General features: G+C 38.6%; 2 long non-coding RNA genes across 2 annotated transcripts; one reads left to right on the forward strand and one right to left on the reverse strand.

Moving 5' to 3' along the window:
* Positions 1-705: 705 nt before the first annotated feature.
* Positions 706-5,429, reverse strand: LOC136843574 (uncharacterized). The gene is made up of 3 exons (XR_010854592.1): positions 5,187-5,429; positions 4,844-4,925; positions 706-1,531 (listed from the first exon to the last, which is right to left on the reverse strand). It is a non-coding gene; the product is annotated as an uncharacterized lncRNA (long non-coding RNA).
* An 8,240-nt stretch (positions 5,430-13,669) lies between these two features.
* LOC136843575 (uncharacterized) lies at positions 13,670-16,970 on the forward strand. The gene is made up of 3 exons (XR_010854593.1): positions 13,670-13,890; positions 14,093-14,179; positions 16,462-16,970. It is a non-coding gene; the product is annotated as an uncharacterized lncRNA (long non-coding RNA).
* Positions 16,971-19,814: the final 2,844 nt, after the last annotated feature.

Here is a 19,814-nt window from a genome sequence, read left to right on the forward strand (position 1 = left end):
GCTGAGAATATTTGACATGAAAGAAAAGATTACTGAACCAAATAACATCGGAGAATTGCGTGAACTTTGACCTTTCCCATCTACTCTTACATCGCCCTTTCTTAAGTTATGATTCATTCTTAGTCACAATCGATAGTGATGTATTTTTGATCAGCCACAACGCCACACCAGGCGCTCTGGGCCATTAAACAAGCGATACTATCCATGAACACATCATCTTCCACATCTGAAATAACAGGGATGTGAATATATTTGCATTCACAACACAGAAATGTTGGAAGCAAACTTTGCTAAACGATGGATTTCTGTTATGTAAATCAACTACGGAATATATTATTCAAATGAATAACAGCTTTTCATTATTTATCATCACAAAGAGCAGCCTGTTGTGGGAATTTCGTAAACCAGAGACTACTAGTTTCTTGGGGGAATTTAGTCTCCTGGAAAACCTGTATTTTTGTATACAGAAGGAAGGAAAAGATATCTTGCTTCTTTTGTCACTGCAAGAGAATAACTTAAAAGATTTTAAAAGAATGGGGAGGGGGAGGAAGGGAAAGAGCGATACTACAGCCAGTAGTCCACATTCCGTCAATAAAGATTTTATGCTAGACGGCAATTGGATTAAGCAAGTTACTGCAAGGTAGGGAAGAAAAATCAGTTGCTGGGCAACAAGAGACACCTCAAAGATTGGAAAGAAATACCATGGGAGGTCACAACAGTATTTACTGCCTGTATTGTAAAGATACAAGGTACCTTTTAACAAACAAATTCTATTTTGACAAAAACTTTAATTTTCAGAGGCACGTTTTTACTTAGACTTTCATAACGGTTTGTAATCACAGTTGTCTGTCCTGTTTGTTATCACAGTTGTCTGCCCTGGCTCGTGACGTACATTAATTGACCTCCCGTATCTGGGCATTACATTGCGGGCTGGACTGTGACACTTGGAAACAAGAGACTACATTAGTGTATGACAATTACCTCAAAGGACCTGCAACTGAACATTTCCTCGCTTGCCGTCACCTTTGACAACAAAAGCACTACATTAATGAGATAAACTAAAAAAAATAAATTTATGAGCAAATTTATATCAAACTTTTGAATATTTATTTATTTTGAGTCCTTTCACTCAGAATAATTGAATCAATGCCCTTTAGGAAAAGGTAATGATCGCGTCCAATCTACAATTCCGAATTATTCGATGAAGCAGTCGTTTTTCTTAGACTTCTGTCGACTAACGTTGCTTCAAGAATTCCAGGACGTTTTCCAAAGACTGAAAAATTCATGGCTGTTGCTGAATGAAGCAGTTCATCGCAGAGAGCATATATCTCATGTGCTGAAGGTAGCGACGTCAAAAAAGACGGAGATGAGATCTGGCGAGATGTCATCTCCTCCAACATAATTCTGCAAATTTTGCTCAACTCGGTTCGTTCGGAGTGTCAGCCATCTATTCTTCAAAGGAGCGATCACAATCCCCACCAGGGTCGAGAAAACCTGTGACCCCATCTCTGGTTCCTTGTGTCTTCATATTCTGCTACAGAGACTAGTTCTGAATAGGATTCTATAATTTAGGCGTTAATATTTCGTGCGGTGGCATGATGTACTGCTGTGCCCGGTCGATTTACCAGTCAATGCATTTGTCATGGGTGTCTGGGGAAGAGATTCGTGTGTGTGTGTGTGTGTGTGTGTGTGTGTGTGTGTGTGTGTGTGTGTGTGTGTGTGTGTGTGTGTGTGTAACGTGAATAATTAGACCTTATGAAAACGATTTTGTAGAGTGAAAATGATGACCCATCTTTCTTGATTCACAAATTTTGTCATAAAATTCGATAATTTTATGAGTTTTCTTGAATAGAAATAATAATGGGAATCGAAATCACAAACTCACTCACTCACACTCACACTCACATACACATTTATAGATACATATACAAGAATACTGTGACCCAAACCTCCAGCAAGTTGTGAACTGCAACAGAGAAACAATGGCAGCAGATTAAGGTTCTTACGACTATTACTCGGCAACTCCGAAATGAGAACGTTAAACTCTTATTCTTGGAATACGTACGATATCTTTTATTTTAACGATAATTAGCTTATTAAAAACCACGAGTCCCTGTCCTCAATCGGTGTCCAAAAAGTTATTACCCACTAAATACTTATAATCACTTGAGGTAGTTACCTTAATTACATTTTGACCATAATTACGCATTCAAGCTGTATAACAAGCATTTATACTTTACAATCCTTCTTCTGACGTCACAAAGTTAAACATTTTGTTTATACGTACAAACTACCCAAAGTTTGCATATCAACTGAGAAAATGTGCTGTTCTGAAAATCCCCGAAATCATTTTAAGATAACCCACATACTACGATCAAAGGCGTATTCTTAAAAAGATACCATAGGTCTCTCAGGAATTCAGGGAAAGTTCAAAGAAACCAGTGAACTTTAGAACAAATCACAGGAGTTGTGTAATGCGGATTCCTGTTTGGGAGGAAATGAACTTCATAGATCAGTTCTGCCACTAATCAATATAAGATACTCAAAAGCTCATACACCTTGGTATACTGTACTGTATTTGAAAATGCATATTGGTACATGCATGAATTGCCTTTTGACCTCTCCAACATTTCAGGCGTTATATAGCAAATACGATCAAACATCTGACAGCCATGGATAGCATCCCATTTACTAAATTAACTCATGATCTATGTTAATGGGTATTTCACAAACTTAATGGCTTGATGGACACCATTGCAAACTCATACCTTGATCATGGATAGCATCCTAAACGGACTGCCCGCTCATGGATAAATATTTCCTGTGATTATGAACAGTTCCACAAAACACTGTTCAAAGAAACATCACAGTTCCCGCGTTATGTAATGACCAGCCCAACAAAGCACTACCTTTATTTAAAGATAGTATCAATGTCGCAATGCCCTGTGATCATGAATAGCATTATAATCATTGTGCTGATAATACTCTGCGCCTGTTCATGGCAAATAAATTCATTGCCCACGTCCATGAATAGCGTCACAAATCCATTGGCAGTATTCGTGGGTAACATCACAAACCCATTGCCAGTGTTCATGGGTAACAACCCCATTGCTTGTGTTCATGAGTAACAACCCCATTGCTTGTGTTCATGAGTAACAACCCCATTGCTTGTGTTCATGAGTAACAACCCCATTGCATGTGTTCATGAGTAACAACCCCATTGCTTGTGTTCATGAGTAACAACCCCATTGCTTGTGTTCATGAGTAACAACCCCATTGCTTGTGTTCATGAGTAACAACCCCATTGCTTGTGTTCATGAGTAACAACCCCGCTGCTTGCGTTCATGAGTAACAACCCGGCTGCTTGCGTTCATGACTAACAACCCCGCTGCTTGCGTTCATGACTAACAACCCCACTGCTTGCGTTCATGACTAACAACCCCAATGCTTGCGTTCATGACTAACAACCCCACTGCTTGTGTTCATGAGTAACAGCCCCATTCATTGCCTGTGTTCATGAGTAACAACCCCATTCATTGCTTGTGTTCATGAATAAAACTCACTGCCTATGTTCATGAGGAACAAACTCATTGCCTGCAATCACAGAGTAACATGAAACTCATTGCCTGTCTCCACAGTGTAAAAATCATTGCCTATGTTCATAGAGTAAAGCTCACTGCCTGTGTTCATAGAATAACAAAATCATTGCTTGTGTTCAACTTGAGTGGCAAGCGTAACTACGATCCACTAAGAGTAAACAGATATTCCAATTATTCTATGCAAAAAATATCCGTGACTTCAAAATAACAGTTTCAATTAAACAAAAAATTGCTTTCGTGCTGTCTACTAGAAAGAGCTGAAGTTCCTAACAAGCTATCGACAAAATTCGTAGAACTTTAATTCCATCTGCTAACAATACAAACCTAAACATTACTCTTGACACAAATCCCTGTCTGGGGAAAACTTTGGCATGGTTTTGATGACCTTCAAGATATTAGCCCGATAATCACAAATAACCCGTACATTTAAGGAGCTTCGTTTAACCGGAGATCTTCGGTGGCGAGAAAGGAAACACCAAATTCGAATCCTCTGATAGTTCTATTTAGTCGCACACTAACTTAGCACTTAGGATTTTTGAATACGGGCAAAAACTAAATATTGGCCTGAACGTATTTAACCTAATCACAAATTTGATCCATTTCAGAAATCCAAAATCCCAAACTACTAAAAAATACTGACTCGCCTGACTTGTGCAAAATTTAACTTCTTTTAAAACTGAATATTCCCATTTAGTGGCATAAACATTCTTAATTTACTCAAAACCCTAGGGAGCAAACATACTTTTTGTGAGTGGGAGGTAGCTAAGCACATTAAACACCTGATACCTATCTGAACTTACAAGGAAACTAAGCAATAGACAAGTCCATACAACCACATGAAAGGAAAAGTTCGATTAGTTAGCGCAAAACCACCCAAGAACCTGCATAGTAGGCCTTCCGACCTACTATGCAGAACATGGGGCTCCCCCACCCCTCTCGTGGCGCCTCTCCTAAAGGAGTGGAGGATAAGGTGAAACTGTTCAAGAATAGTATACACAAAGTAAAAAACGTAAATTTATGACAAAAAACTTATTTAAAACTAAAGTTGGCTGAAAAAATACAATGTGAAGTTATTCAAGAACATACACCAATTAAAAAAGTAAATTTATTCAAAATAATTACTTAAAAGTAAACTTAGCAGAAAAAATAACTGGTAAAGTTGTTCAATAATAATTTACAGAAATTAAAAAATTAAAAACAATTACTTAAAAGTAAACCTAGCGGAAAAAATACCTCTTACGTACCTGTCGCTAAGAGCAGCTTTACCACGTTTGACGCTCTACTGCGAGAACTGGACCTCAAAGTCAAACTCGAACCAAACACCACCTGCAAAAGACAAAACTTTAGAGCTGTGCTTAACTTCAAGTCCAGTAAATTTTGGTTTACTCGCGTCAGATTATGGGTAAACGCCCACAAATAAAGTTATAACGCCTGCCAACGATTTGTATGAGACCAGACATCCTGCAAGATTTGTTATCAAATTAATATTAGAGCAACAAGCCTCTGTCTATAAAATTTTACACTAACGCTTTTGAAAATCCTCAAAACAAATATGCAATATTAGCAATAACAAAGTTCCCGTGTTACCTCGCAGAAGCCAGGGTTTATAACTTAGCCAACGAAGTGACAATATCGATGGGAATCCCGAGCGCCAACCAGGGTTGTTTACTCGTCTAGTGACTGTGATAACCAGCTGTGTCATAAACACTATAAAACAGGACCAATTACTCGACGATAAATTGAGGAGGAATTGAATACGTCACTCTTGAGAAAAAAAGAAGAATTACTTAGAAAACTCCAGTCAAAAGTCTACCGCACAAAACGATGTTACAGCCGAAGGTCCGATGGTTCATATGGCAGAGCGTAAACGGTGTCCATATCAGAAATCTTTTGCCAAGGACTCTTAAAGTCTTAGTAGTGTCTTGATTCTTGGGACCAGACCGAATGTAATCCATGGATAGTCTTGAAATCTACAATTTTGCAAGTAATAAGTTTATTTCTTACTCCCTTCTTTTACATGTCTTTCAAGGAAGTTTAAAATACAGCACATGATGAATAGATTTTCCTGAAAGCAACTAGAAATTTCTTTTAAGGGTCACGAAATCATTTGTAGCATAAGCAAGTAGCATATTTCTTTTCATCACTCTTATGAATTCACTTTTAATTCTTGTGGAACTTTGTCGATAACGATTTATATTGAAGTATTGTATATATATATATATATATATATATATATATATATATATATATATATATATATATATATATATATATATATATATATATATATATATATATACACGTGTATGTGTGTAAGTATGTATGCATTATGTAAAATCCAATGGTCAAATGAATAGGCTTTTAAGGCAAAGCAACAAGACAAAATGTAAAGGGTAAAAAATTCCACTTAAGCACGAAGGAAGTAATAAACAGTCTTTGGAGGGAAGAAAGGTTATCAGAGTCAGATATAATATATATAACCTATAACTTTGGTATGAAAGAGAAACGAACAATTAATGGACCACACTTTAATGGCATTATCCTTCACGGTGATATTTTCTGTCTATTTTTAACATTTAGTGTGGTTATTTTTTTATTACATCATTCTGCGACATTCATTCATTCATTAGTTAAAGTCGACAACAAAATGTTACATTTCAATGGTGTAGGAGAATGCATTCAATAACAAAATACTCAGACTGTCGATAGTTGCAATCAAGCTCTTGGTAATGTGGTAAGAGCTTGCAAAATCTTAGCTTCTACTACCGCAAACAATTAAATTCGGTAATCTAAATATCGATTTCGGATTGAAAGAAGGTTACATTCTCTCTCTCTCTCTCTCTCTCTCTCTCTGATTAGTCTCTCAACAATTGTTTGTTATTCAAAAGTTTCTGAGCCGAATGCAGGATTTTTCTGATTAGTATTTCAACAATTGCCAACCTAACATTTCCTCCCTATCTTGCCTCACCTAGCCACTACCTAAACTGGTTTTGAAGGTAAAAATAAGTAAAATCCTTATCAAAATCGGCATGTATAAATGTTGCATACAATACTCTGCAACTGAATATGCAACTGACATAAGAAAGAGGCTGCATTTGAACTTACCCCTAAGTTAGGGTGTTGGCTTATGGTCTTATAGACTCTTACCTAACTCTTCCAGTTTTGTGCAAAACAATGAAAATAACTAAATGCCTTCATATTTCTTGTTACCTAAGATTTGGTGACTTCAAATACAGATATTGCATGCAATTCTATATAACTGAATATGAAAATTGCATATAACATAACCAACTTCATGCTTGCCTAACCTAGGGTGGTAGCATATGGTTCATGTCAGCCTACCTAAACTCTTTTCCATTCACTGTAAAACCATGAAAATAACTACTGAAATTGCATAATAGACGTTGCATGCAATCCTATGCAATTAAATATGCAAATGGCCTAAGAAAATGGCCGCAGGAGCTAGGGTGTTGGCCTACAATCCTAGGCTCTTAACCAAACTCTTTTCCATTTCGTGTAAAGCCATAAAAATAACCACTGAAATTGCATAAATGGATGTTGTATGCAATCCTATGCAATTAAATATGGAAATGGACTAAGGAAATGTCCGCATTTGAACTTACCCCTAAGTTAGGGTGCTGGGTAGATCTAAGCCGGCTGTCCGCGGTGAGCTAGGCTATGGCAGTTGACATTTTTCTATAGAACTTCACTTGCTGAACAAGAATTTAAAGTAATATTTTGTCGGTCAGCTGTAATTAAGTTGTAAATTACCTTAGAACTGTAGCCAACAGTAAGGGGGACTGGTTGGGAATCTGGGTCCTGGGTGGGGTAAAACACTTGAGAATAGCTAATGGTGAGGGGGACTCGTTGGGAATCTGGGGTTCTGGTTGGGGTAAATAACTTGGGAAAAGGTTTGGGCAACTTATTGTTGTATTTCTAGTTATATATGTCATTTGGAACACAAAAAAACAAGCGTTAAAAATAGGGCGAATAAATGGACAGCGTGAGCCATTGCAAAGGCAATTTTCATGTACCACTACTACCGCTGATTCCAGGCCATATCACGCATGCACGATCTTACAGGGGAGCTTTCGGTTCATCCAATGCCTCCAACTGAGAGAGTAGTTGGTGGGTTTTTTGGCAGGTGGCTGTACCCAACCAATCACATTGCAACATTACCCCAACATTACGTTTCACCTGGGTGGAGAATTTGGGGGATACAAGCATTCAGTTACATGTATTCCTTTTGCTCAACTGTTTTATAACCGTTTCTTATTCGTTATAGCTTGTGCCTGTAACCTTCTTCCAGTTCTTTTCCGTTCACAAATATATTGACGTCCTCGCAACATGATTTTACCATAAATAACTTACAAAATCACATTACATTTGTCGGCAGACACCTGAGGCATGTATATGGGGTAGGAGGAGAAGGGTCTTACAGGACGTTTCGCTACTACTTTCTCTCAGTGACGTTATCAGAAACCTTTTTATTGCATTTTTTGTAAGCCCTGTGGTTGGCACGCATGCAGCGCAACATTACCTCTTGCCAGAGCATACGAGCTTGCAAGATTATTTTAAAATGCAGATAAGGCACGCAGTGCCATTCCGCCACCCCAAAACTGAAAGCAGAAATACAGTTTTAGCACCCCCCCACAACTTGTCATCCTTCCTACCCTGTTCCGGTGCAGTTCACCGGCACAGTTTACTCACTCATCAACCCAGCATGATGGAGGACGTCACCCCCGGAACCTCACGCTCCTCTGAGCCTGTAACCAAGGACAATTTGCCACTTACATGTGTCAATTACTACCTTAGTTATAAGGATTTCCATTCATATTACTCAGGGCATTATGAGTGCCTAATACAATTCTCCCAAGACCACGGCCTTTAGAGGAAACAGGCCTTTTCCCTCACTGTGGCAAGGAGTGTAGGCTTGACCTGCAAAAGAAGGCATTCAGGTTACTTAGTTACACCTTACTTGTTGATTTTTACACATAACTGCAATGCAGTTTTCAAAACTAAAGTAGGCTAAAATATTCCTTAAACAGCTATACCATTAGCTATGTATGTTCATTATATTTTAATTTTTTGAAGGTTGTAACAAGTAATTTGCTTTTTTCCCTTACTTTCAGGTGCAACAGGTCATATGCCCCACACCAGAAGCAAAAGAAGAGAAGGTGTAATTACTACCTCTCATTATTTAAGGGCACCTGGTTTTCTGGGTCCCTCATGGATGTTGAGACTGTCCTCTTCTTCACTTACATCTATGTTAGTGATTTCTTTAATTACAGGGTTGTGAGGACAGAACTAGGTTTAAGTGACGTAGCTATTAATGACTGGTCCAGCTACTCCAGGGAAGTAAGTATTTTTGGGGGTTTATTTTTTTCTGTGGATGGTTTTGTGATCGACCTTTATTTACTTCCCTAACCAAATTTTTGGTTTCAGGTCATAGTACATTGGTGTATCCAGCAGAAGAAGCAAATAGGTGGCCCCAGTACAACTGTTGAGATTGACGAAGCAAAGTTTGGCAAGCGGAAGTACAATGTAGGCAGGGTCACTGAAGGCCAGTGGGTTTTTGGCGGTGTCTGCAGGCAGACCAGACAGTTTTTCGTGGTGCCAGTTGACAGCAGAAGTAGCGTGACTTTGCTTGCCATCATCAAGGACTACGTTGTGCCGGGGACAACTATTGTATCTGATTGCTGGAGAGCTTATGACTGCCTGAAGGACGAAGGCTACATGCACTTAACCGCCAATCAATCCATGAACTTTGTGGACCCAGTAACCGGTGCTTATACAAATACTATTGAGAGGAGGTGGAGGGAACTTCGTGAGACGATGCCTAGGTACGGCCGTAGGAGGTACAACTTCGTCGGGTACTTGGCAGTAGCCTATTTTAAAATACACTTTGATGACCAGAAGACGAGGCTCCCCGCGTTCGTAAAGGCGGCGGCTGAATTGTACCCTCCACCCCTTTAAGGTAAGGTTCCTAACCTATCCTTCTTTATTATTAGTTAGTTAGGTCACCTGTGTTTTGGTGTTATCAGGTTTTAGTGCTTTTCATGTAGGAGTGTTATTATTTTTTGTGTAACTGTTATTTACCCCCATGGGTAAAACTTTACTTTAGTTGCGCAGCCTGATTCCCACCAGTCATTGACCAGGACAGGTTCCTCATACATAAATAGACAACCTTTCCTATAATGTCAGGTCCTGACCTAACCAGACCTTACCTACCTAACCTATCTTAGGGCTACGTGCCCTAGACCCCCCAAAAAAGCAGTAACCTGCCCTGGCTCTGCAACTGGTGGGAATCAGGCTGCGCAACTAAAGTAAAGTTTTACCCTGCCATGTTTCTACATAACAGTCCTACGTCACTTTACCAACTCATACCTTTTGTAAGCAGGGTCAATGTCCAGAACAACTCCACACACTATAATTTTCACAATATAAAATAATAAAACTTTGTCTCTGAACACTTTTTGAGGAGATTCACCATATCCGAGATATTAATGATTATCTAATCGGCATCCTCGAAATCTTACTGGAGTTAGTTCGAAAATGAGGTTTTTTACTGTAATGTTTCTCAGAAAGAGTGTAATGTTTCTCAGAAAAACTAGTTCCCCATGGAATGATTTTCGATTTTTGACTTATAAGGTTAGACAATACCTGTCCCCCAACCCCCTCCATAGCTAATATGGCAAAATTGTGGGTGTTTCCTCATCATAAGAAGTGGTCTAAAACGCTTTAAATATGAAAAATATTGCATTTTACTGTTAATTTTGGTACTTTATGCATGCGGAGTTCTTCTGGACATTCACCGTAAGCAGCAGTTACTGTGCAGTTGAGGTAGCCTGTAGCAGTTCACGTTTTTCAGTGTTGTTTTGCTCGCTTTACATGAGTTTAGGGTAACATTTTGCCTGTTGGCTGCAGCTAAACTGTAATTTACCCTTGAGCTGTATGCGCCGGTGCAGGGACCCACAGTACCGGCATGCAGTCTTCAAGGGTCAATATTACGCTTTTGTTACAGTCGACAAACAAAATTTTACTTGAAATTCTTGTTCAGCAGGTAAAGTTCTATAGAAAAACGTTAACTGCCATAGGCTACCTCACCGCGGACAGCCGGCCTAGATACCAGTTGCTGGCCTAATCATGAAAATAATTAAATGCCTTCACATTTCACTTTAAGATTTGACGCCTTCAAATACAAATGTTACATGCAATTGAATACCGCCTTCCTACCTGACACTAGCTTAGGTTCACATCCTAGGGTCCAATGACCCTAAATCTTCAACACTGTTTTAGGAGGTTAAACTGTAAAATAAAAAAAAACGTTAATTGCAAATATCAATGACCGAAATCTAGTGATATAAGGCGGTCTCGAGTCACCCCTAAACCTAAACACAAGGGCCAACAGGGCTTATATAAAATTACTTCACATTTAACTTTATCTAAGATTTGACGACTTCAAGTAGAGACCCGTATCTTACCTTTATCGGTCAATGTCCAGAACAACTCCTTGGTGAGATATAAGAAAATAGGTCACACTATAATTTTCACAATATAAAATAATAAAACTGTCTCTGAACACTTTTTGAGGAGATTCACCATATCCGAGATATTAATGATTATCTAATCTGCATCCTCGAAAATTTCCTAAGTCGTTTGTTTACATCCAGTAGCACTTCGTGTACTTGATCTTACTGGAGTTAGTTCGAAAATGAGTTTTTTTACTGTAATGTTTCTCAGAAAAACTAGTTCCCCATCGATTGATTTTCGATTTTTGACTTATAAGGTTAGACAATACCTGCCCCCCAACCCCCTCCATAGCTAATATGGCAAAATTGTGGGTGTTTCCCATCATAAGAAGTGGTCTAAAACGCTTCAAATATGAAAAATATTACATTTTACTCTTAGTTTTGGTACTTTATGCATGCGGAGTTCTTCTGGACATTCACCCTTTTATCTCCGTGGAGGCAGCAACCTGACCATAGGGTTTGCGGGAGGTGGGTAGATGTGTCATGACTTGCATAGGTTGGAGGTGTTCGAGTAATGCTTTCAGTGTTGCCAACTCGATATGACCGTAAAGCGCTAAAAGTGGATCGCAAAGGCACCAAAAAGGAGCTAGACTTTCTAATTAATGCACTAAAAAAAGCAGCAAATAAAAAATAAACAGTAATTAATAAAGCTTATGCTGTACTTACGTGTACTGTTCATCAATAAAGACTATATACGTTGTTCTGCTAAATTTAGAAGTCTTCTAACATTCCAATAAAGTGCTCATCTGCATCTTCATTTTCTTAAGCTTCGAGACTTCCAATTTTCTTGACAACATCACTTGGAAGCTCACATTGATAGCAACATTGCCCGAGCCTCTTCAATCCATATTTAATGGCAAGAATACTATTTAATGTAGAAATCCTCTTTCTTAAAAAGCGCTAAAGGGCGCCAGCACCAAACGAAAGTTTTTGGGCGCCGAAATAATTGAAAGCGCGCCATATCTAGCGCGAAAAGCGCTAAACTGGCAATACTTAATGCTTTATGTAGCAAACCCGAATCCTTATATCCCCTTTGCAGCATTTCCTGACATTATAAATCAACTAATGATGATTACTTATAGCTAATAATAATTATTTACATTATTATTGACGTATAATAATGAAAATAACGCCGTTAAATAAGAAAGACAATTTATTTTCTAAATTTATTTTCTCTAGGCTTTGATGATTCATGAAAATTACGTCCCATTGCCCGACGTTCCTGCCATTAATAAGTAATTACTTAATCAATTGAAAGTCATAAATAAGTAATTACTTGATCAATTATGTCATTTACATACAATGATAACTAATCATTACCCCAATAACGTCGATACACACACACACACACACACACACACACACACACACACACACATATATATATATATATATATATATATATATATATATATATATATATATATATATGTGTGTGTGTATATAAATGCAATCTATATATACATATCTATATATAAATTTAATACATACATATATATATGTGTGTGTGTATATATATATACACATATATACACATACTTCTATATATATATATATATTGTATATATATATATATATATATATATATATATATATATATATATATATATATATATATACGTATATATATATATATATATATATATAGTATATATATATATATATATATATATATATATATATATATATATATAAAACACTAAAACAAGAGGGTGTCAACAAGTCTCGCAGGTCATAAAAAAATAATTACTATCAACTGCGCCGCTGTTCCGTTGGGAATTTCGTCAAACCTCTCTAGTATGGAAGGTGTGCAGCCTGCAAGGTAGATCCCTAGGTACTATCAAGTTCTTGGCCTCCAACTTCGTTTATGACTTTTGTGAGAGTTAGTTTGTAGAGCCTTTGCCTTTCTTCAAAGTTCTGCGTTCGATCCCGATGCGAGGGATAATTTTAATTAAAAGGTTAAGGCCTGTGTCTGCACAAGGATAAAAAGAAAGAGATGAGTGCGTGCCAGCAAGAGAGAAAGAGAGAGAGAGAGCAAGAATTCCTTCTGAACAGGCTAAAAAGACCAAGCTTCCGCAGAATTGAACGCCTATACGTGAACAAAAGGAAAATGAAAAAATCAATAGAAATAATTATTTACACAAATGCCCAAAATGGGGATTTTCAATGCTTACTCATAAAGGCACTTAACCCCAAGTCTTAGATAACAAAGCAGCCACAAATAGCAGCCTGGATATTATACGGTCTATACTGTACGTATATATAGAATATTTCATTATAAATCGTAATAACAAAATATCCAAGCGAATTAAAAATTATTTCACAAAAGTCATGAAAAGAAATATGCGACATGCTTATGACAAATTATTTCAAGAGCCTTAAAATAAATTTCGATTTCTAGGATGTCCATGGATCGCATTCGGTCATGTTCCAAGAAGCAAGACGCTACTAAGCCTTTAGAGTCCTTGGCAAAAGACAGCATCGTTCGAGTTCGGACGTTTGAAGTTTGAACCTTTTCACTTTCAGCTGTGACGTCGTTCGGGCCGGTAGACGTTCAACGGGAGTTGCTAAGTGATATTTTTTTTATTTACTCGTCAAGAGCGGGGTATTCAATTCTTAATTTACCGTAACGTAATTGATCCTGTTGTTAAGTCGTTTACGAAAAAACCCGTTTATCACGCGACTAGACTATTGCTGGGGCTTGAGATTTCCATGAGTTTTGTCACTTCGTTGGTTATTCAACCCCGGTCTTCTGCAAGGTAACGGACTTAAGGGTATCATTGCTAACACTGTGTATTTGTTCTGCGGTTTTCGAATTTTGCTGCATGTTTAGTCTCGTACAAATCTTTGACAGGCATTAAAACCATTTTGTGGGTCTTTACCCATAATCTGATTTATGTACATGTCTACAGTTTACAGGATTTTAAGTTACGCACTGCTCTAAAGCTTGGTCTATTCCAGGTGGTGTTTGGCATGAGTTTGACTTTCGAGGTCCTGTTCTCGCAGTAAAGCTTTCAAGTACGGTAAATCTGCTGTCTTTAGCAACAGGTGTGTAGATATTGTTTTGCGCTAAGTTTAGTTTCTTTTTTTGTCATAAATCTGTTTTTAATTTGTCATAAATTTACTTTAATTTTTACCAGAAACTTGTCAAATTTTAATTTTTGTAATTTACTTTAATTTGTTTAATGTTCTTGAATAACTTCACAAGGTATTTTTCCTGTTAAGTTTAGTATTAAAATAGTAATTTAAATTCACTGTTTTTAAAATGTGAATACTGTTCTTAACTTATCCCCCTCCCCTCAAGGGGTGGTGCCTCTGGAGGGGTGGGGGAGCCCCCATGTTCTGCATAGTAGGTCGGAAGACCTACTATGTAGTTTCTTGGGTGGTTTTGTTTTAACTAATCAAAATTTTTCTTTCAGCTGGTTAATATAGACTTGTCTATCACCTAGTTTTCTTCTAAGTTCAGACAGGTATTAGGTGTTTAAATGTGCTTAGCTACCACCCACTCGCAAAATTATGCAGAAGCTCCCTAAGGGTTTGAGTAAATTAAGAATGTTTATGCCACCAAATGACATTATTCAGGATTAAAACATTTACGTATAGGTCTGGCGTCTCAGTATGTTTTACTTTGGAAATTTAGTTTCCTGGAATTAAGTTTGTGGTTAGGTCGTCAAAAAGTTTTGGCCAATATTCATAGGTTTTGCCCGAATTTAGATTAAGCTTAAAGTTAGCATTAGAATTAATAGAATGTTCAGAGAATTCAAACCCTCTGGCTACCGAAAATTTTTGGTTTTAGGGATAACAGGAAGCTCCCAAAGGTATTAGTTTTAGGGATTACAGGAGGCTCCCAAAGGCATTTGTTTTGGGGATTACAGGAAGCTCCCAAAGCATTGGTTTTGGGGATTACAGGGTTCTCCCAGAGGTATTGGTTTTGGGGATTACAGGGATCTCCCAGAGGTATTGGTTTTGGGGATTACAGGGATCTCCCAGAGGTATTGGTTTTGGGGATTACAGGGATCTCCCAAAGGTATTGGTTTTGGGGATTACAGGGATCTCCCAAAGGTATTGGTTTTGGGGATTACAGGGATCTCCCAAAGGTATTGGTTTTGGGGATTACAGGGATCTCCCAAAGGTATTGGTTTTGGGAGATTACAGGGATCTCCCAAAGGTATTGGTTTTGGGAGATTACAGGGATCTCCCAAAGGTATTGGTTTTGGGAGATTACAGGGATCTCCCAAAGGTATTGGTTTTGGGAGATTACAGGGATCTCCCAGAGGTATTGGTTTTGGGAGATTACAGGGATCTCCCAGAGGTATTGGTTTTGGGAGATTACAGGGATCTCCGAGAGGTATTGGTTTTGGGAGATTACAGGGATCTCCCAGAGGTATTGGTTTTGGGAGATTACAGGGATCTCCCAGAGGTATTGGTTTTGGGGGATTACAGGGATCTCCCAGAGGTATTGGTTTTGGGGGGGGATTACAGGGATCTCCCAGAGGTATTGGTTTTGGGGATTACAGGGATCTCCCAGAGGTATTGGTTTTGGGGGATTACAGGGATCTCCCAGAGGTATTGGTTTTGGGAGATTACAGGGATCTCCCAGAGGTATTGGTTTTGTGGGATTACAGGGATCTCCCAGAGCTATTGGTTTTGGGGGATTACAGGGATCTCCCAGAGGTATTGGTTTTGGGGATTACAGGGATCTCCCAGAGACATTGGTTTTGGGGATTACAGGGATCTCCCAGAGACATTGGTTTTGGGGATTACAGGGATCTCCCAGAGGTATTGGTTTGGGGGATTACAGGGATCTCCCAGAGCTATTGGTTTTGGGGGATTACAGGGATCTCCCAGAGCTATTGGTTTTGGGGGATTACAGGGATCTCCCAGAGGTATTGGTTTTGGGGATTACAGGGATCTCTGGGGTGTTGGTTTTGGGGGATTACAGGGATCTCCCAGAGGTATTGGTTTTGGGGATTACAGGGATCTCCCAGAGGTATTGGTTTTGGGGATTACAGGGATCTCCCAGAGGTATTGGTTTTGGGGATTACAGGGATCTCCCAGAGGTATTGGTTTTGGGGATTACAGGGATCTCCCAAAGGTACCGGTCATTTGTGATGAGGCTTGCCTACCCGATAGCTAATTTCTTGAAAGTCCTCAAAACCGTGCTAAAGTTTTCCCCAGACAGAGGTTGTCAAGAGTAATGTTTGCATTTCTTCTGTTAGTAGATGGAATTAGTTTTATGAAGTTTGAGTATAACAAGTTATTTTTCATCACGGGGACTTGCTTGTTAAGCTTTCAACGTGTTTCCTATCTTTCCGGTTGTCTTGTCGCAGGTGCGGTGCGAGCGAAGTGGTTAGCACCAGTGGGCAGTTACTGACTCGTCAAGAGAGCTTCGCCGGCTCTTGTTTCGGCCTTCCATTGAAGTATCGATAATTGCGGCATTAATGGAGATCGCCTTCGATGTGTGTGGTGTTGCCGCGACCATGTAATGGTTTAAGGGAGACTTGGAACCTTCTCTGCTGCCCTTTTTTTTTTTTTTTTCTGGTACAGATCACGGTCTTGCTGGAGGAACCAGAATTCAAGAAAATGTGTATTCTCGGGGCGGATTTGCGAACCTTTCAGTGTTAGGCTGATATTTCTTGGGATTCAAGATCTCGACAAGATAAATGTAGGCTATTTTTTATTTTAATTTCAAGATTTTCCGTGCTGTCCTTTTCCTTAAAATACCGATAGGTATGAAAGTTACGTTCCTCGGACATTGTACATTCCTAAACCTACAATTTGCCTGTGCATTATAATTTTGTAAATATAATAATTATTTTTAAATATAATAGTTTTGAGTTTTTAAAGTTTTTTTACTACCTCAGTATTTTTATAGGGAGAAACATTGTGGAATCTGGTTTTCCTCCATATGATTATAGATGTTGAAGGTGAAAACTTGAAAATATACCAGACTGTTTAAAAGTATTCACGTGTGAGTGAATGCACATGTGGAAGGCTTATACCAAATTTTAAGCCTAAAGTAAATTGATGCAAGCCACTTCATGGTATTATTGAAGTACCCATTTGTCCAACACCTATGGTGGAAATGTGGTTTGGGTATTGGTTATGACGACTCAAATGCTCCTAGCTAATTTGTGGGACAATGAACTGGAATCTGATGCCATACTATGAGGAGCGTATGAAGAATTGCTAATGAGTACAGTACTCCAAGGCAGCCATTAAATGGTTTTAAGAGTAGGAACAATAAAAATTAGGTCAATTTAATATTAGAAAACAATTAGACGCTAAAATTGAATATCAAATTATTTTACATGGAGTTTACACAGTTCCATTCTTTGGTATGAAAATTTGATAATGGGGTGGTCAGCTACACACAGGGACAAAGGTCTTCAAGTACATGGCCAAACATAAGAATTTTTAAGTTGTAAATTATTAAAGAAATTCTGGAATAGTTTAAGTATTGCACGACATTTGTAATGGGGGCGGCAAGTCGTTTGGCAAACAAATCTGGTTAGCCAGCTAAAGCTCAGAGACCCAAAGTTTCTTTTGACAAAAATGTTTTAACGATTTCCGTTTAATAGGTCACTTCGATTCTGAATAACTTCATAGGTCCTTGCTCTTTGCATAAATTTCATTTTCAGTTTCAGACATCACTAGATGGGGGTAATGACTATTTTCAAAACTTCGTGAAACCAATTTTAACCCCGTAGGAGGTTAGTGCCAACAGTGCACCTCGCGCGGTGCTCTGTAGGCATTGCTTAAAGTTCTTTGCAGCGTCCCTTCGGACCCTAGCTGCAACCTCTTTGATTCCTTTTTACTTTTAACTCCTTTCATACTTAATTCCATCTTACTTTCCACCCTCTCCTAACAATTATTTCATAGTACAACTGCAAGGTTTTCCTCCTCCTAAACCTTTTCAAACTTCCTTTCTTCTCTATTTTCCTGTCAGCGCTGAATGACCTATAATAGCACTTGGCCTTCGGCCAAAATCTTAAATTCCAATTCCAATTTTGAAACCAATTTAAAGACTAATAATTCCCAGGACTGGTGGTTTTGGATAGTAACTATTTCGGATACTACTGGCTTAGTGAATTTGTGAATTTGACACCGAATAGGAAATAAATAAGGAAAATAGACGAACTTAGTAATCAAAGACGTTTGGAGGATTTTAACATGACTGCCGTTAGATACGGAATGGTATTTGTGTTAATGGGTCTTCAGTTGCTATCGTTTCTGATTTTTACGGAAATAATTGCAAACTGCTGAAGGTACAGTGTACTTGTAAATTATTGAATGGAGTAAAATACTGGTTATAAAAAAAACGCATTGCTACACGGGCACCATATTTTACAAATGAATTCTCAATACGGTGTTTATTAAACTGGTTGCTTTAGAACAGACTGGCTGTAGTAAAATATTACCTTTTAAATATCAGTAGTTAATTATAAAGAAACAAATCTGGGAAACTGGCACCAAGCACCATGGCAAAAGAAGTAACACCATAATCATGAGCTACCATGGTTAAACCCATGCCACAAGAATTGACAATGGGAAACGGCCATTCATACTTCACACATTCCCACCTAATTAACGGATCCCCTCCAACCTTGTGTACAAGTTGTCGTATCACCCTTTCCATATCCCAGTCTTCCCAGATAAGCCTGGCCTGTCCCCAGTACACAGTCGCATGCAACCGAGCCTTTACCAGCTTAACTTCGCTTCCCCGTCCACCTCGCCTTAATGATATTCTCACCGAAAGAGAACTTCTCCATAGAACGTGTAATCTGCTACCTTGAACAAATAAATATTCATCTAAAAAACCTATCAACCAATAATTCTGGCCATACTGTATCTATAATCAGCATAACAACACCATATGGTCTCCAAGACCTGGTGCTTGATTGATATTAGTTCATTCATTCCATAATCATGAAGTTTTAGTAACCAGGATTAGGGGGTTAGTGCCGTCAGTGCACCCCATGCGGTGCGCTGTAGGCATTACTTCAAACCTACCGACGCTCAATTTCCCTTCCAGTGCTGAATGACCTCACAGGTCTCAGCGCTCGGCCTTTGGCCTAAATTCTATATTCCTATATTCCTTACCAGGATGATTGTCTTAGTTCTATTTAGAAAAGGGTAAAAGCCAATATAAGAGTTTCTTTACGAAGATAGATCTCGGGCTGCTGCTAAGTCTGTTCTTACACAAATCATGCCGTCGTTTAATATGGGTCATGCTTTTAAAGGCCAATAGATTTGCTAAGCGAGCTTCATCATAACTGAACGTTCCTTTAGGGGAAAAGGGTTTGGGGGATATAGAAAGAGTTAGGAATTGCTTAAGCCGAGGATGGCAGACGCAAGAAAGAATTGCTTAGGCCGAGGGGCATAACCAGCAATTAGGCCGAGCAAAGGAGGCTCGAAAACAAATTGTTTAGGCCGAGGAATAACATCAACAAGCATGAAGCTATAAATAAGTGAACAGCGATATACGCAATTGTGTATGACACATGGGAATGATAGTCTAAGTTTATATTGTAGGGAGTGAAACGCTTCTGATACGTAGCCGTGTGACCTGATGGGCGGCTTTGGCCCTTTAACAGGCGTTTCCCATTAGGCTAATTGTCTTGCCCATACTTGCTTGTTGTCTTGTTGGGCAGTAGCAAATGAGTGGTAGAATAGAATTTAG

Source organism: Macrobrachium rosenbergii, chromosome 11 (assembly GCF_040412425.1).
Source record: "Macrobrachium rosenbergii isolate ZJJX-2024 chromosome 11, ASM4041242v1, whole genome shotgun sequence".
Lineage (NCBI taxonomy): Eukaryota > Metazoa > Arthropoda > Malacostraca > Decapoda > Palaemonidae > Macrobrachium > Macrobrachium rosenbergii.